This window comes from Diorhabda sublineata, chromosome 8 (genome assembly GCF_026230105.1).
Source record: "Diorhabda sublineata isolate icDioSubl1.1 chromosome 8, icDioSubl1.1, whole genome shotgun sequence".
Lineage (NCBI taxonomy): Eukaryota > Metazoa > Arthropoda > Insecta > Coleoptera > Chrysomelidae > Diorhabda > Diorhabda sublineata.
In genome coordinates this window covers 7,274,075-7,289,599 of record NC_079481.1, presented here as the reverse complement: position 1 = coordinate 7,289,599, position 15,525 = coordinate 7,274,075, and the positions used below count along the sequence as shown (strand labels likewise).

The following is a 15,525-nucleotide window of genomic DNA, read 5'->3' as shown; positions in this document are numbered from 1 at the left end:
ATTATTCAGCTTTAAATAAGGTTTTATATTCCTTGTATTCTTTCTTCTTTTTTGTTGGAACTAGTTTATCTGCCACTGGTCTTTAGAGACGAAGTAATACTTTAAGCTTTCTCCAGTGGCGGCTTTGTACTATAAGTACTTTAAAAAAAATATTTATTTTAAACCGAACTAAATAACAAAAAAATGTTTAAAACAAGTAGTAAATTTAAAAACATTATAAAAAAGGAGCTTCTTTGATATTTTTTAATAATATATTTACAAATACCATGAAATACTTTTATTTATATTGTAAAACATTGCCAAATTTAACTTGTTATACGTTTTTTTAACGACTTTATGATCTCGTCGATTTTATTATATAATACAGGGGTAGAAAAAATTTATTTCAACTATGAAATGGTACAAAATAATGACAATAATGTTTGGAATATGAAAAAATTTGTTTTTCAATCTAGGAAACTTCATCAATGGCTCAATTACAGAAAAAAATGTAACTATAGAAAAATCGGGTGTTGTTCGTCCATGTTATGAAAAACCTCGTACTTATATTGAAATATATAGTAAACACATCCATATAACAAACAGTATACAGCAAAAATAGCCCAACGACGATGTTGTTAAGTTCCCTGGGGGTGGATAACGAGAACCGTTGCTATGGTTATGACCGTGAAATGAGTGGGTCTAGGCCAACCCGTTCACCCACGCATTTTCCAACCGCGGCAAATTTCCCGCAACGGACTGGTTGTTCTGGATAACTGCATGACCTATAAGAGTAATTCGAGGAGGGGCATAACGAGACATTCGAAGGAAACGCCAAATAAATAACCAACAATTTGGAAAACGTACATTTAAATTTATATAATATACCAGACGAGATATAAAAAAAGTAACACCACATATATATCAAAACAGCATAAATAATTATTACGTAACGTATTTTTATATCACACCTCGTAGTATAAAGTAAATCTATAGCGTCGAAATAATTAATAATATAAGATTCAAATCCGATCCTGTCAATTTCCTACTCTACTTACTATTTATATTTTCGAATTTAATATAAAACTTATTCTATACCCTCGTATATCATTACGTTTTTCTGAAAATTGAATTTAAATTAATTCTTCAAACGATTAAAAATGTTATTTACGCATATCGGAATATAAAGTCATTAATCATTGATTTCTAAATCTTCTTCTTTCTCATTACGTCAATTAATACGATCTTCTTTTTTCCTATTCAAATCTTGTAGCACTAATTAAATTTAGTAAAAGACATTTCCGATACTATGAACTCTTTAAAAAAATAGTATTGCCCTAACAAGTTTTTAAAGTAAATAGCATTCCCCTATCGTGAATATAATGAAGAATTCATGAATTGATGGTACCACCACCCTTAAATATTATGAATGAATCTGTTAGGGAGGGCTGGAAGACATCGAAAGAGGTCAACCGATCACTTCCGGTTCCTTATTTCCTGTATTTTATCATACCATATGTTGAAAAGAACACATTTCATTCATTCATCTATTTGTTCGTGTCTAATTCCGTATAAGTAAGCTGGGTAAGGTTCACTCGTTTTAAAATATATGAATGGAATTGAAAAGCGGGTTGGTGTTGTATAGAAAGGCGACTGCCGATCAGGATCGGACCGACCACGGCCACCATTAATTCATTAAATGACATTTGATCAATTATTTTGAAAAAAGTATAGAATTTTGGTGAGTCATCTATATAATTAAAGCTTTTTTACGTAAATACAATTAGTAAATTGTTCAGTCTATGATAGAATCGCAAATTTTATCCTCAATCACAGCTCAAAAATTTTTCCAATTTTTTGGTGAACTTTTGAAAATTATTGTGTAATCTTAAAAATGATGGTTCATTTTAATCATATAATGATGTACAAAATCGTATCTCGATTGATTCATCTGCTATAAAAGCTTTTCAACAACAAAAAAAAATTCTTTTAATTTTTGTTTATATCAAGAAGAAAGCAATTGAATTAGAAGAGCTACAAATGACATTGAAGTTAAATTCATTTTTGTATTTTCATAATAACTAATAATTACTTTTCTACACACCTAGGGATGATAGTTTGCTTTGTATTTTTTATGGAATTCAATATTTAATACTAGATACCTACGCACGAATAAATTTTTATAGAAAATCAGCTATTTCCCATAAAACAACCTCATTTGAATTTTTTATAATAATATAGTTTCAAATTATATTTGCCATATTTCATTGTTATGTCAATGTTTAACAACCCATTCTTTCACTCTAAAATATCATATGTTAATTTCTTCACATTAATTTCTCGTTTCGACCGTTAGATTTACACAACATTTCAGAGAACCCACAATCTCGACATTTTTCTTACATCCTCCACAAGAACACCCACGCGCCTAAAAGCCAGTCCACTCCTGTTCCGTTCAATGGCGAGGCGAGGCCGCGAAGCTCTTGGCCGCGCATGTGCGCTTATAACTTGGCATTCGCTCTGCATCCTGTGTTGCCGGCTTGTTTATTTTTCCCCGATTCACGTTTTGGAATATAAATTTCTAAATGTAGTAGTTGATCTACCAATAAATCGTTCAAAGTAGACTATTACAAGGAAACGGTCTTATATACGAATAAATGAAGTGATTTTTGTCAAGTTTTTAGATACGTTCGAAAACTTGTTAGAAAAATATTTCGAAATGTTTCATCTTTTAATGCATTTTCTATATCCCGCCCCTTAGAGATTTTTTTATATTCGTAACATCAGTTTTGAAATTAAATTTTACTGAGTAGCAACTGAATGTATTTCTACCTAATTATATATTTACTTAAAATGATATATGAATGAAAATTTAATTTTCAAACCACCTGTATATTTCTATTCTATAATATTATTAAAATTAATTTTCAAGCTACCTGTATGTTTCTATTTTATAATATTAAAATTTAATATTTCTAAAGTATGTATGTATATGTGTATAAATGTGTATGTATTCCCCGTACAGATAAGTGATGTGGCAACGTTGTTAGCATCCCACAGAAATTTCTTTCTAAGGATCGTAGGAAAACAACATCTTGTCGCGACAATTTAGTGACCAAATCGCGTCGAACAAACGAAAAATCTCGAACTGAAGTGACAAGTGAGGGTGTATGCAGATTTTCGTGTAACGTTTGTATCGAGTTTATATCAGAAAACCGCGAAATTTGTATCAACCACGATTTATCTTACAACTGACATGGCTGCCGAATGAGGCGAGCAATAAGTCTATGCGCAACAGGCTTCGAATCTAGCGAAATACACCCCAAAAAGTGTTACACCCTCTCTTGTAAAGTGCTTATTTTGAATCGACACATTTGGTGGATATTTTCTATTTGGTGATATCGTGGTTTTAGCTAGAGGTGAGTGTACTTTTATTTATATTTAGATTTGGGATGTCTTGGCAAGATCGTCGTAAACAAATCATTTACATCTTGTGCGGAGAGGGGGGTATAGTCGCCTACTTACTTGGCTGTTGCATGCAGCAAAAACCATTTACATATGAATTAACATTAAAAAATAAAACATTTTGTTTTCTCTATAATCAGTTCATTATCAACATATTTAGTTATATTTGCATTTAAAATTTTTAATAATTAATCTAGTATTACTTGTTGATATCAGAAGTTATTACGTCGTATGTTGATGTAGGGTTTCCAAATTTATTGCCAATATACAAGGAGATAAAATAATTTATGTCTATAAAATTATAAAATTATGCGTACAGTTGCATAATAATTATTTTATATAATAGATATCAAAAATCAATTTTTAAAATATATTTTAATGAAGTATTATTACATTGGAAATAATCGAGTTTTATAAGAAATCAATAATTAATTTTATTATATTAGAACTTTTAAATAAGGTTAGCGAAAACAAAAACGTTTCATTTGGCGAATTTCACTCATAAAGTGTCTGTTGTTAAAGTTTTTTTGTTTCATTTTGCCTCGTAGATATAAATTTCGTTTTGTATTTCATAAATTTAACAGGGATTATATCGAAAGTCCCTCGTAACGTCCATCACTTGCCGCAACCAGCAGTTCATTCACCTCGTAACTCGCACAAAAACTCAATATTAAATAGTCTGTTTCCGTTCAAACTAGGGGAACTTTTTCTCAAAGATATGCTTTACTGTTTTATTTTTAGCTTTTAACGTTGATACTTGTCTACAAAACGTAAACAAAATTCAGTTTTCTTTTTATTGTTACTACTACATTTCGATAGTCAGTCATTCTATAAAAATTTCTAAAACCGATTTTGGGCGCCATAATTTTTGATATTAACCTATAAAAACACTGAATATATTCGGTATAGTATGTAATGGCGAGTTCGGTTCGGATCGGTAATCCTCGGAAATGTAAAATAGATTAGAAGCCATTTGACATAATAAGTTTCTAACCTAAATTTATCAGTTTGTTTAATAATTTTTATTATATAAAAGTCTAAATGATTTAAATCGTTCTACTTTTAAATAATCCGTAATAAAAACAAAATTTTTGACCTCAATATTTTTTTTATATATCACATTATTACTGTTTTATACGTGTAAATATGTGTGTCTGTACCAACATGAGGTGACTGTTAATTCCCGGGAAACAGTCTATTACTAATAAGTAGGATGTCCGTCAATTGTCGATTATGTTGTATAATATACCCTCAGCGTACAGCGAACATTCACTATAGGACAGATTTTGAAGAAAACATATAATTTTACTCTTTATATCATTATTCGACGTCAAACAGTTTCCTCCCACTGGTTTTTATCTTACAACTAGACATTTTGTATATTTAAACTAATCGCGCAGTAATTTGTAAAAAAGTAGTAGTAGGAGCAATTATACTATAACAACCAATGGATGAAATTAGTCAGCCACGTTCGAGATTAAACGGGAATGGTAGAATTAAACTAGTTGATTTATTGCCGTGAATTTTATGGTTGATAACGTTGTCTTATGACTCCACGTCCTCTATAGTCACTTGGACAGGGGGAAATAACTACTATATTTGAAGCAAAAAAAGGGTTTTTTTAACAGAAATGGCTCCCAGTGACTTTCTCCTGTTTCTAACCTCAAACTTTCACCTGTAGGAAAGAGAAGACGAATTTAACGCTGACAACTGTCATTTTTAAGAGTTAAAAAGTTAAGTAACACTGAACTAAGTATACATATAGACTTAAAATGAGATTATGTTGTAAAAAAAAATCATGAAAAGAATCGTCTTTTTTTCATTAGGTACGAAAACTCTTGTACGAGGGTTGTTTGCAAAGGTTTAGGTTGTTCAAACGCATGCGAAAGTTTAGTATCAACCCCCGTATTTGCGATGTTGACATATCTATTAAATTTCCAATATTTTCAAGTTCAATCTAATAAATTTCATCGTACACGACAATTTTTGGTAACAGGCATAAAAAGTTTCGATGTTAAATAAAATAATATTGCATATTATAAATTTTCATAGTATGCAATGTAAAATGCAACCGGAAACTTGTTGGATATGAACGCCGGATGTGGCTAAACCTAGAGACAGGAAAATCTTACCATCTACATCTTTAAATGACCGGAAGTTGATTCCGCATACATCCAACACCGGATTACGACGACAAAGCTTTATTATAAAAAAAAATATATTATTCAAATTTGAATCAACATCGTCATTAGATTATTAAAACGATGAACAATTTAATAACAACAACAATAAATTATTCACTTCCCTAAAAGGTTCTATTAGAAAAAAATATTGATAGTGCTTTTTATGAACCAGCACTCGATACGAAAAATGATTTAATTGACACACGTCGTGTTTTTGTTGGGTTAAAATTGCGTAAAATGAAATTGGTACCGCTGCAAAAACAATAATGGAAATTCCGGAACAGAATTGATAAACTTGGAAAGAAGATATTCCGAATGTAAACAATTAACCATCGAACAACGTCATGGTATCTTAGAAAACTCACACGAAAAGAACAAGTTAAAATATGGTTGCAATCAATAAAGTTGCTACCGAATTTGACGTTGGTATCCCAAAATCAACTTTGATATACATTGTTTTAGTTCTCGCAAATTCAGACTCAAATTGGTTAAACCAAGGAACTACGAAGAGTACATCGTGAAAAAATATGCATCCTCCAGGAGTTTTGGTGATAGAAAACGGTCAGGTCCGCTTCGAAAAACCACAACCGCTGAACGAGCCCAAAGATAGCAGATCAGATCAGTTAATCTAGAGATATGTCTTTCTACAATGGAAAGATTGCAGGCTAAATAATAGAAAAATGAAAAATGGGAGGGAGATTTATGAAGTGATTAGTCAAAATTTGAGGTTTTATGGGTCCAAAGAGGTAATACGTTCTGATCCCAAGCTTTTTTCGAAGCTGTGCAAAGAGTTTTTAAAATAATTGGATAGTAAGAATGTACTGTAATAATGATTTGGCCATCGTTGTCGCCCGACCTAAATTCGATTGATTTGTAGTGGGACAAATTGGACAGGCTGTCATTTCACACCTTTGGAATACACTTATTAATAAATGGAACCGAAATTTCGGTTTTGTAGTATGAAATAAAATTTTAGAACGTTTCCGATTTCAAATATTTCGTCCATTATTAATAATTTTAAACCGCGTACTTGAAGTCGTTCATTCATCATAATATGATTGTATCCACGAAGGAAAACTATATTTTTAGTTTGTTTTCAATGTGTGACGTAGTCAAAACGTACTTTGAATATCCGGTGGAAAGCTATTTATAAATTTTCAATTTTAGATCCTTGCTTATCGAAACTAGACTATTTTCTTATTCCAGAAAACGTTAATTCCACATTTATAAACTATTTTTAATTGAAATTTTATTTTTTCGTTCATTTTTTAACGAAAATAATACACAATATTTTTATTACATGTTACGAGGGTTCATTGAGAAGTTTCCGAACTCAATATAAAGGGATATATATTTACGCATTAGTAGAGATTCTCACTATAATTTCTGCCATTTTGGAAGCTTTATTTCTGTTTGACAAACGTATTATAATGTTTTTCTTATCTTGAACACAATTTATTTACACTCCACACTACACTTAACTAACTGATACAATAATTAACTTATTACTATTACTGAACTAACGGGTCGCGACTTTGCCAAATCTTAGAATTCCAGTTTTAGCCGGACAGAGCCGGCTTCATGTCGGGGACGAGTTCGCAACAGTTTAAACGAAATTTTTCTGAAAATGGAATTAATTTAGTGGCGAGATGTAATTGATTCACAAATAAAAGAGAATTTACAGGCAATGCACCACAATTTAAGACCTAAAAATTTTCAGCAGCTAAATTTAAACGTGTACTTGTGAGTTTGACTGACGACAAGCGTTGGGAACGGCCACAAACTGCGATAATATCGTTGGAAAAGTTCTCCAAATGATACTGAAGGATCGTCAGATTAAGATTGGAATCTTAGAATTTGCTTATAACCGTACAGATCCGGCTTCATGTCGGGGACGAGTTCGCAACAGTATAAACGAGATTTTCCTGAAAATGGAATGATTTAGTGGCGAGTTTGATTGACGACAAACGTTGAGGAGGGCCACAATATCATCGGAAAAGTTCACCAAATGATACTGATCAGATTAAGAATGGAAAATTGGACGTATGTCAAAAGAACTATACAAAGATTAACTTTTTGCCTGTTGTCGCGATTTTTGGTTGAAAATGTTCATTATGGCAGTATACAAGTCATAGTCAACGTCCATCTGACTTTTTAGTGGCGAAAAATATATCTGCATCGTGAAAACAAAATATTGAAGGACCAGTCTCATCACAAAATGATGGGTATGTCAAATAAGACGATCCCAATCATTCCTCGAAGCCTTACAAAGAGTATTCAAAAGTTTTGGAAAGGAAGAATGTATTGAAAGTAGTTATTTAGAAAGGTTTAGTGTTGCTGCTTCCAAGGAACCAAACAATCAATTCTTATGTTTAATTTCAACAATTAATGAAACTGGATGAAGCATTCAATGAAAAACGGTCAGAATTGTCAAATCGGAAAGGTTTAATGTTCCACGATGATAATGCAACTTTGGCAACTCGTGGAATCTATTGGAGCTTGGCTGGGAAGTGATGCCACATTACCCCATACAGCCCTGATCTGGCACCATCTGATTACCATTTATTTCGAAGTTTGCGGAATTCTTTGAATGGTCAAACTTTCACAAATGACGATGACCTTCAATCGCTTCTGATTCAGGACCAGAAATTTTATGAGCTGGAAATTCATTGAAAATATTTACGAGGGGTATTAAAACAATCAAATATTGTCGTATTTTAAGTTCAGATAAACAACTCTGCTTTCTTTTTAATTTTTCAAAACACCGACAGAATTCTGAAACTTCTCAGGTGTCGCTGTCCTTCAAGATGAATACGAAACATCCTGTATATACGCCCATTTACGAACTCTTACGTTCGAAAATAGAAAGTGGAATTTTATTCATAAAATTTGTATACCTACACGTGGAATAGATTTTTTCAACGCCCAACAACAACGAAATCAAATATTTCGAATCACCTTTTACTAAAATTTGAATATCAATATGGCGACCTCGTAAAGTTGTAAACGTTGTTGACCAATGAATCGGTTCTTTCAGAAGCAACAAATATATAGGGTGACTCATATTTCTAATGGTTCTAACTTATCTATTTGCATCTGTCTGTGAGTGAGATATAGCAGCTCCTTCAAGATTGTGGTAGGGCAGGTTGTCATTTCCCCTTTAGGACTCAACCTTGTGTCTGAAATGTTGTTTGTTCAAATATCGACCACCAAACAAGCGATGTGAATGAGATCATGGCTTCGATGACTGTTTGGTATACACCTCGGACCATTGTCCATTGGATTGATGTGAGGTGTTGTCAAAAGTGTTTTCTATGTCGATAAAGGCCGCTAGAGCAACGTGGTGCACTTGTAATGGACTCGCCTTTTTAATATAACAAATTTCAGTTTAGTAATTCGATATTTAGAAACAAGCCCATTGGAATACATCATTCTCGACGACCTTGTATATGTTCTATTCACGTTATAAGCACATTTGAACAAAAATGTCATAAATAAAAAAAAGAAGAAGAAGATTTGAAGCTAATCGAGAGGAAAATACTGGGACCAAATATTGTAGTAGATGGAGAAAGAAGATTGAAGAAAAATTGAGAAATAGAAGGTAAGATATGTAAAACCAAGAAGATTAAATTGGGTAGGAAACATATTGAAATGGAAACCTACAAAAATGGTGAGGAGGATAACACAATGGACGCTTCTATGACCAAGAGGCAGAGGTAGACCAAGAAGTACCTGAAGAAACCAAATTGGAGAAGATACCAGGATCCTAGAATGGAGAAAGTTGACAAACGAAGCTAGGACCAACAAAAAACTGCAACAAAAAGAACAAAGGAAGTAATCCAACCCAATAAAAGGATTGTGGACGAGCATTGTCTTGCATTAAGATGAAGTTTTTGCCGAAGAAATTGGCGTAGGGAACGTGATCCTAAAATTTCTTCTACTCGGTTTTAGATCCAGCTCAAACCATCTAGGAACCTCTTTCAAAAGCAACTTTTTCTTTTATGCAACACGTTTTCTACAGATTTTTCGCTCTGTTCATCACACTCGTGAAGAAAACGGAGCTCCATTGTTAGTCCAATTAACGTACACGGGTTACTCGGTGGATTGGGGTTAATTTGGGGCCTGTAGCTGATATTGTTTGTGAATTCTCTATTATTTGCGAATCGATAACTCAATTATTTCCATTTTCAAAAAAATCTCGTTTATACTGTTGCGAACTCGTCCCCGACATGAAGCCGGATCTGTCCGGTTATAATCGAATTCTAAGATTCCAATCTTAATCTGACGATCGTTCAGTGTCATTTGGAGAACTTATCGCGTTTCTCTGAGTTCTTGTTGGACTTGGACTCTAGGTGGGCTCCATTTCTTCACGATGTACTAACCATGAATTGGTTATCTTCTTCCGGAACCGCGTATTCGATGAAAGTCAACGACGGTACCTTCTGGAAGACTGAATAATGTTCAGCGCACTGGTATTATCGCTTGGGAGGTTTTTATAAGGGTCAGTCACCCCTAGTTAACACTATTGAAAACATAGAAAGTGTAGTTACTGAATTTGTTCGGTTTCTTCGCGTAAAAGGGAATTTTTTAATTTTGATTGGTTCGTTTCGATATTTTTTTGTATATTAGAGACCATGGCAGAGCGAGGAATTTGTTCTTGTTAAAACAAACAAAAGTTGGCACGAAAAAAAATTTAAAAAATACGGCACACATGTGTGTGCCCTCTGTAAAAGCACGACCATATGTATGTAGAAAATCGACATGCAAATTTCATAAAAAAAACATGACCGTACTTAAAAATTTCAATAATAATAAAAATCGAAGTTTTTAACATGTTTTAACAGCAGACACTCTCTTCTTCTTTAATAGTATCATCATTTTCAGAACTAGTAGATTTAAAAATCGATAAACCACCTTTAACAAAACCGTTTTGAGCTCCATACACTTTTCCAAACAATGTTCAATAAGTTCAAGATAGTCAATGATAATTATCCCACACGTATACCAAAAAACCAACGCCATGATCTTGCCTGTAGATGGAACGATCTTTGTCTTCATTGGATCCGATTTTCCCTTTTACAGTTAATTGTTTTGATTGTTCTTTTGTTTTCGATGTGAAGTGACGGACCTACGCTTCATCCACATTGCCAAACACTCGATAGAAACATCTTCACAACAATGTTTTTGTTCCAAAGTTAGTCGACGATCATCCGTTACCCCTTTGTTGTTGTGGAGTCTTGACCTCATTTGGTCGACCACTGTGATGCTGGTCCTGTACGGTCTTGTCTCAAATAAACGTATTGTTGCTGCCAAACAAATACTAAACAACTGCCGCCGTTTCTAGGTCAAACCAGGTACTTCTAGGACCATCCTCGTATTATCAGGGCTCTTGGATTTAAACCAGTAGTTAAATTATATGAGCATCTTCGACTCCCAGTGCAGTGGCAGCTTCTAAAAAGTCTTTCAAAGAAATTTCCTTCCGCATGGATAGTAGACAAGATATTTTCTTCAAAGATCTCTATTTTTGGCCATATTCAGATGGGAATCAAAAAAGTTTTCTCTTTTACTAGCAATAACTTGTTCTTTTAAACGTTTGATAGTTGGAAATAGTTCAGTAGTATTGGTTTCAGTTTCCTGAAGAAATTTCGTTGTTTTTTTTATGGTGGCGCGTATATCAGCAAGAAAATGAAAATTTACAGCGATTTCGAATGTTCAAAAGTTTCTGGTTGATCTTAGTCTAATCTTCTAAGCAAAGCAGTTGTTTCAACGCAGCAATCTTCTTGGGGCTAACTCCTCCACGACCTCTTTTAAACTTTTTTACCTACTAGAAGATTTCGATTCAGTAGCAAAGCATCAATTCTGTTAACTCACAAATCTCGAACCGTATCTCGGGATCAGACAGTCGGGACTGTCCGGGAAATCCGATCATTGCTCAAGTATTTTTTAGTTTCTTAACGTTTTGTGTTGGCTATTTAGGTTAAAAGACCATAAACATGACACCTACACGACATCTCGAGTATAATACGAGTGAGTTTACAACGGCTTTTATAATTTATTTGAGGTTATGAATAGTAAAAAGAGATAATCAACTTTTAACCCACCATTCAGTATTTATACGACGTATTCATGTATGTACCTCTATTATAGAATTGAAAAAGATTAAGATATAATATAAAATATTGTTTTTTTATCTATTTTCTATACATAAAAGTTTTCTTTAGAATTTTAAGTGCTTGATTTATTATGTATATATACAGTGTGTCCACGTAACTTGACGGCGTACGGGAAACTTTTTTATTATTAATTTTACGAAAAAAAGTTATTCTTTATAAAAAGTTCTGCATGGTCCAAAACCTAAAATTCAATAATCAGATGCTAAATTTTTTCAGTCGTATACGAGGTTTGTCAAAAAATGTGATTTTTGCTCTAGTACCTTTCTTTTTGACAATATCGAAAATTGTTATAGAGAAAAGATGTTTAGGATTAAAAATAGCTTTCAAATATTCAACATTGTTTATTTACATCAAAAAAAATATTTTGATCCACATTTTCTCTGCGATTACGTTGGAAATTAAGTTTGCACATTAATTTATTAATTATAAATTTGATTAAACAATTCTAAATAAACTTTTAAAAACAATTATCATCCAGTGCATCCTAGATTGATTATGCATTAATGTGCGAACTTAAATTCCCAACGAAATCGCAGAGAAAATGTGGAAACAAATATTTTTTTTTTTTGATGTAAATACACAATTTTGAATATTTGAAAGCTATTTTTAATCCTAAACATCTTTTCTCTATAACAATTTTCGATATTGTCAAAAAGAAAGGTACTAGAGAAAAAATCACATTTTTTGACAAACCTCGTATACGACTGAAAAAATTTAACATCTGCTTATTGAATTTTAGGTTTTGGACCATACAGAACTTTTTATAAAGAATAACTTTTTTTCGTAAAATTAATAATAAAAAAGTTTCCCGTAATCCGTCAACTTACGTGGACACACTGTATACAATGTGACCCCGAATAGGTCGAACGATTCTTATAACAAATTCCAATTGCAGATCACACGTAAAAAATAACACTGGAGTGTAAAAAAAAATTATAAAGCCTTGTCAGTATTTTTTGTGATTTTTATTTGAAATTATGACATTTTGAAATAATAAATATTTGAAAATCATTCAAAATCGATATGGCAACATGGTATCTGTTTTTAGTATAATTAGTACAGTGAACCAAGCAAATCAATTCGCAATTTTAAAGAACTTTATGGATTAGTTTGAAAATTTGACAGAAACTCAAAAATTATGCGAATAACAAACCTGATTTGGTGCCCCAATGTATGCTTCTACTCCAGGGGTGAATGTCACCCTTATTCGAGGGTGGAAATTTAAAATTTCAAAATAATACCAGAAATCGATAGAGAATTGAATTTTATGAAGAAAATGTGGAATGAAGTTTTTTATTTAACTCGATAATTTCTGAGTTATTCAGGATTGAAAATTTGAAAATTTGAAAATAAAAAACACGTTTTTCAACATTTTTTCACGAAAAACTCGAATATTACGCATTTTCAGGAAAAAATTATTCTTATCAAAATTAAAGCTTATAAAAAAACTAAAAGAAATTAGTCAGTTTAAATGAAATTTTTCAAATAATATTCAGCAACTTATGAGTCACTGAAAGCTAATTTTTTCTTTTTCGTAAATTTATGCAGAGGTTTAAGCTCAAATAACGGAAAAACGATCAACTTTTCATAAAAAATTGTTATAAACATTTCTAAAGTACTTTTCCAGACCTTTAAAATGAGCTTTTATAAAACCGTCCAAGTTGAAAATTAAGCGAGTTATGACGAAAATAAGTTGAGTAACTCGAATTTGTAAAAAAAATGTCGGTAAATTTGACACCATGTGCGGCAAAATTAAAATTAATAGTAGCCTATGTAAAATTATCTTTGTTTAAGCCCTAATAACACGTTCCAAAAGTTTGAATGGTTTGTAACACGTATATTTTGAAAAAAGTTGTTTAATGTGATTTTTTTTCGATTTTTTCAAAATATCTCAAAAACTATTAGATCAACCAAAGAATTTTTTTGTAACTAAAATTTAGCTTTTATTTTACTAAACATTTTGCTTGTTTTAAACTCACGTAGCTTGAAAATTAAACTAGATATAAGCGTCTAAAGTATTGATTGAAGGGAGAGTCGTTTGTGTACCCTGTAACATCAAAATTCTCTTAAGAAAAGGGCCTAGACGGGTTGTAACTCTCATGGTTTTGTAGCTTATGAAATTTCCTACAAAATTATGTATGGATGAATGCAAAAAGCTTAAAGGGAAGCCGAGTTATCATTAAAAAACCGAATACATTTTCTAATAAAAAAAATTTCACTACATTTTTTAAATAATCTTTATATGAGGGGTTGTTTTTAAGGGTAGGTGAGCTGTAAAATATCAAAATATAAACATTATGATACAAAACAATCAACATTTATTACATTTGAACATAACTATAGCCCATTACCGCTTTAATTAATTAGTTTTCAGTTTATTGGAGTAAGGGGTGATTTTCACCCCTTAAAAATAAAAAGCATACTTTGCAACCAAGTCAAGAAGATCGATGAAGGTCTTCAAAATTGCGAGGTTTTGGTCGATTTTAAGCTTGAATGGCTGATTGGCTTCTGATTGTTTTCTACTGGATCAGAAAATTTTCATGATAACCAATTTTTTTACCTGCTATGGGTTATTAAATAAATAAGTAATAGAGGGTGGTAAAGGAAATCTGAGGTCGTATTTGTATTAAGAATGTTATTCGAAACCTCAAAGTCGCTCCAAAAGTTACTCAAACACCTGCTGTTGCAGGTAAAAACGTTTAAAATTCAAAAAATGTATATTTTTGTACATTAAACTAAATTTTTTTTGCAGACGGTTGATTCTGGCTAAGGAGTCTTCAACAATTAAGTAAGTAAAACTTAAATACCGAGTAAAAAACCTTCCGAACGGACTAGAATCTTGAAGTACTTTGGGATCTCGTATATACGACCCAAAGAATCCATTAGATTTATTCTTGGTAGCTGCACTGGAACTGGATCAGTCGGAAATCGGATACGTAGAAAGATAAAGTGCAGAAAACAATTGAGTTGATTGTTGTATTAGAGATTATTCCATATGATTCAAGCATTTCCAGATCACTGTTATTGCACTGCATTGGTTGAACTGACTCTAGACCCAGTGCAAACAGTACACGAACTGCTACAAAGAACGCTTCAGTGTACACTTCCTGAACTAGTTCCGTCAGTGTAGCTACCAAGAACAAACCTATAGTGTCCCACTTTCTTGCAGTGTTAGTATGTATGAATTTGGGGTCTCGTATATATTGTGACCCAAAGGATCTTTCACTGAAGGATCCAGTATTTACGGCTGATCCATCGATTTTCGTCTTCGAGCGCTCCTAGATGTAGTTCTCCGGAGTTTCTGAGTGTTTCAAACTTCGAAAGACTTTGGAGACTTTCAAGTCCCCCGTAGACTTATCTAATCAAATGAAATATTGCTTTTAACGAATTACGTACGTAGTTTGTTTTATCTTCTACAATGTAATCAATTTTTAAATATTATTCAGATAAAAAATTTCGGCTCGAAATATTTATTATCCGAAAATAGTTGAATTCAGCATAGCTGAGTGTGTTTATTTTGTCTCACAACAAGATATATCGATAGCAATGTCAAATGCAATCAAATACTAAGTTTGGAGCTGACCCAAGCATCTTTTTTTTATGTTAAAAGCAACCACAAGAGTTTAAACCCTTTTACATTAGAAATGCCTGTGGATATTGTTTTGGTAGCTGATTCCACAGGTTTGCACTTCTCCAAAGAAACGAGTCTCCTTAAATTGAAGTTC

The 15,525-nt window shown here is 32.3% G+C and overlaps 1 protein-coding gene across 2 annotated transcripts in view; it reads left to right on the top strand.

Annotated features, from left to right (window-relative positions):
* The first annotated feature begins 3,030 nt into the window (after window positions 1-3,030).
* Window positions 3,031-15,525, top strand: part of LOC130447762 (protein sprouty) — a 50,599-nt gene continuing 38,104 nt past the window's right edge. Inside the window, exons 1-2 of one of the 2 annotated variants that reach the window (XM_056784750.1) lie at window positions 3,031-3,398; window positions 14,553-14,588. The gene's annotated coding sequence lies outside the window, so the exon portion shown is untranslated. The remainder of the gene's footprint in view (window positions 3,399-14,552; window positions 14,589-15,525) is intronic. The other variant, XM_056784751.1, reaches the window with a different exon arrangement.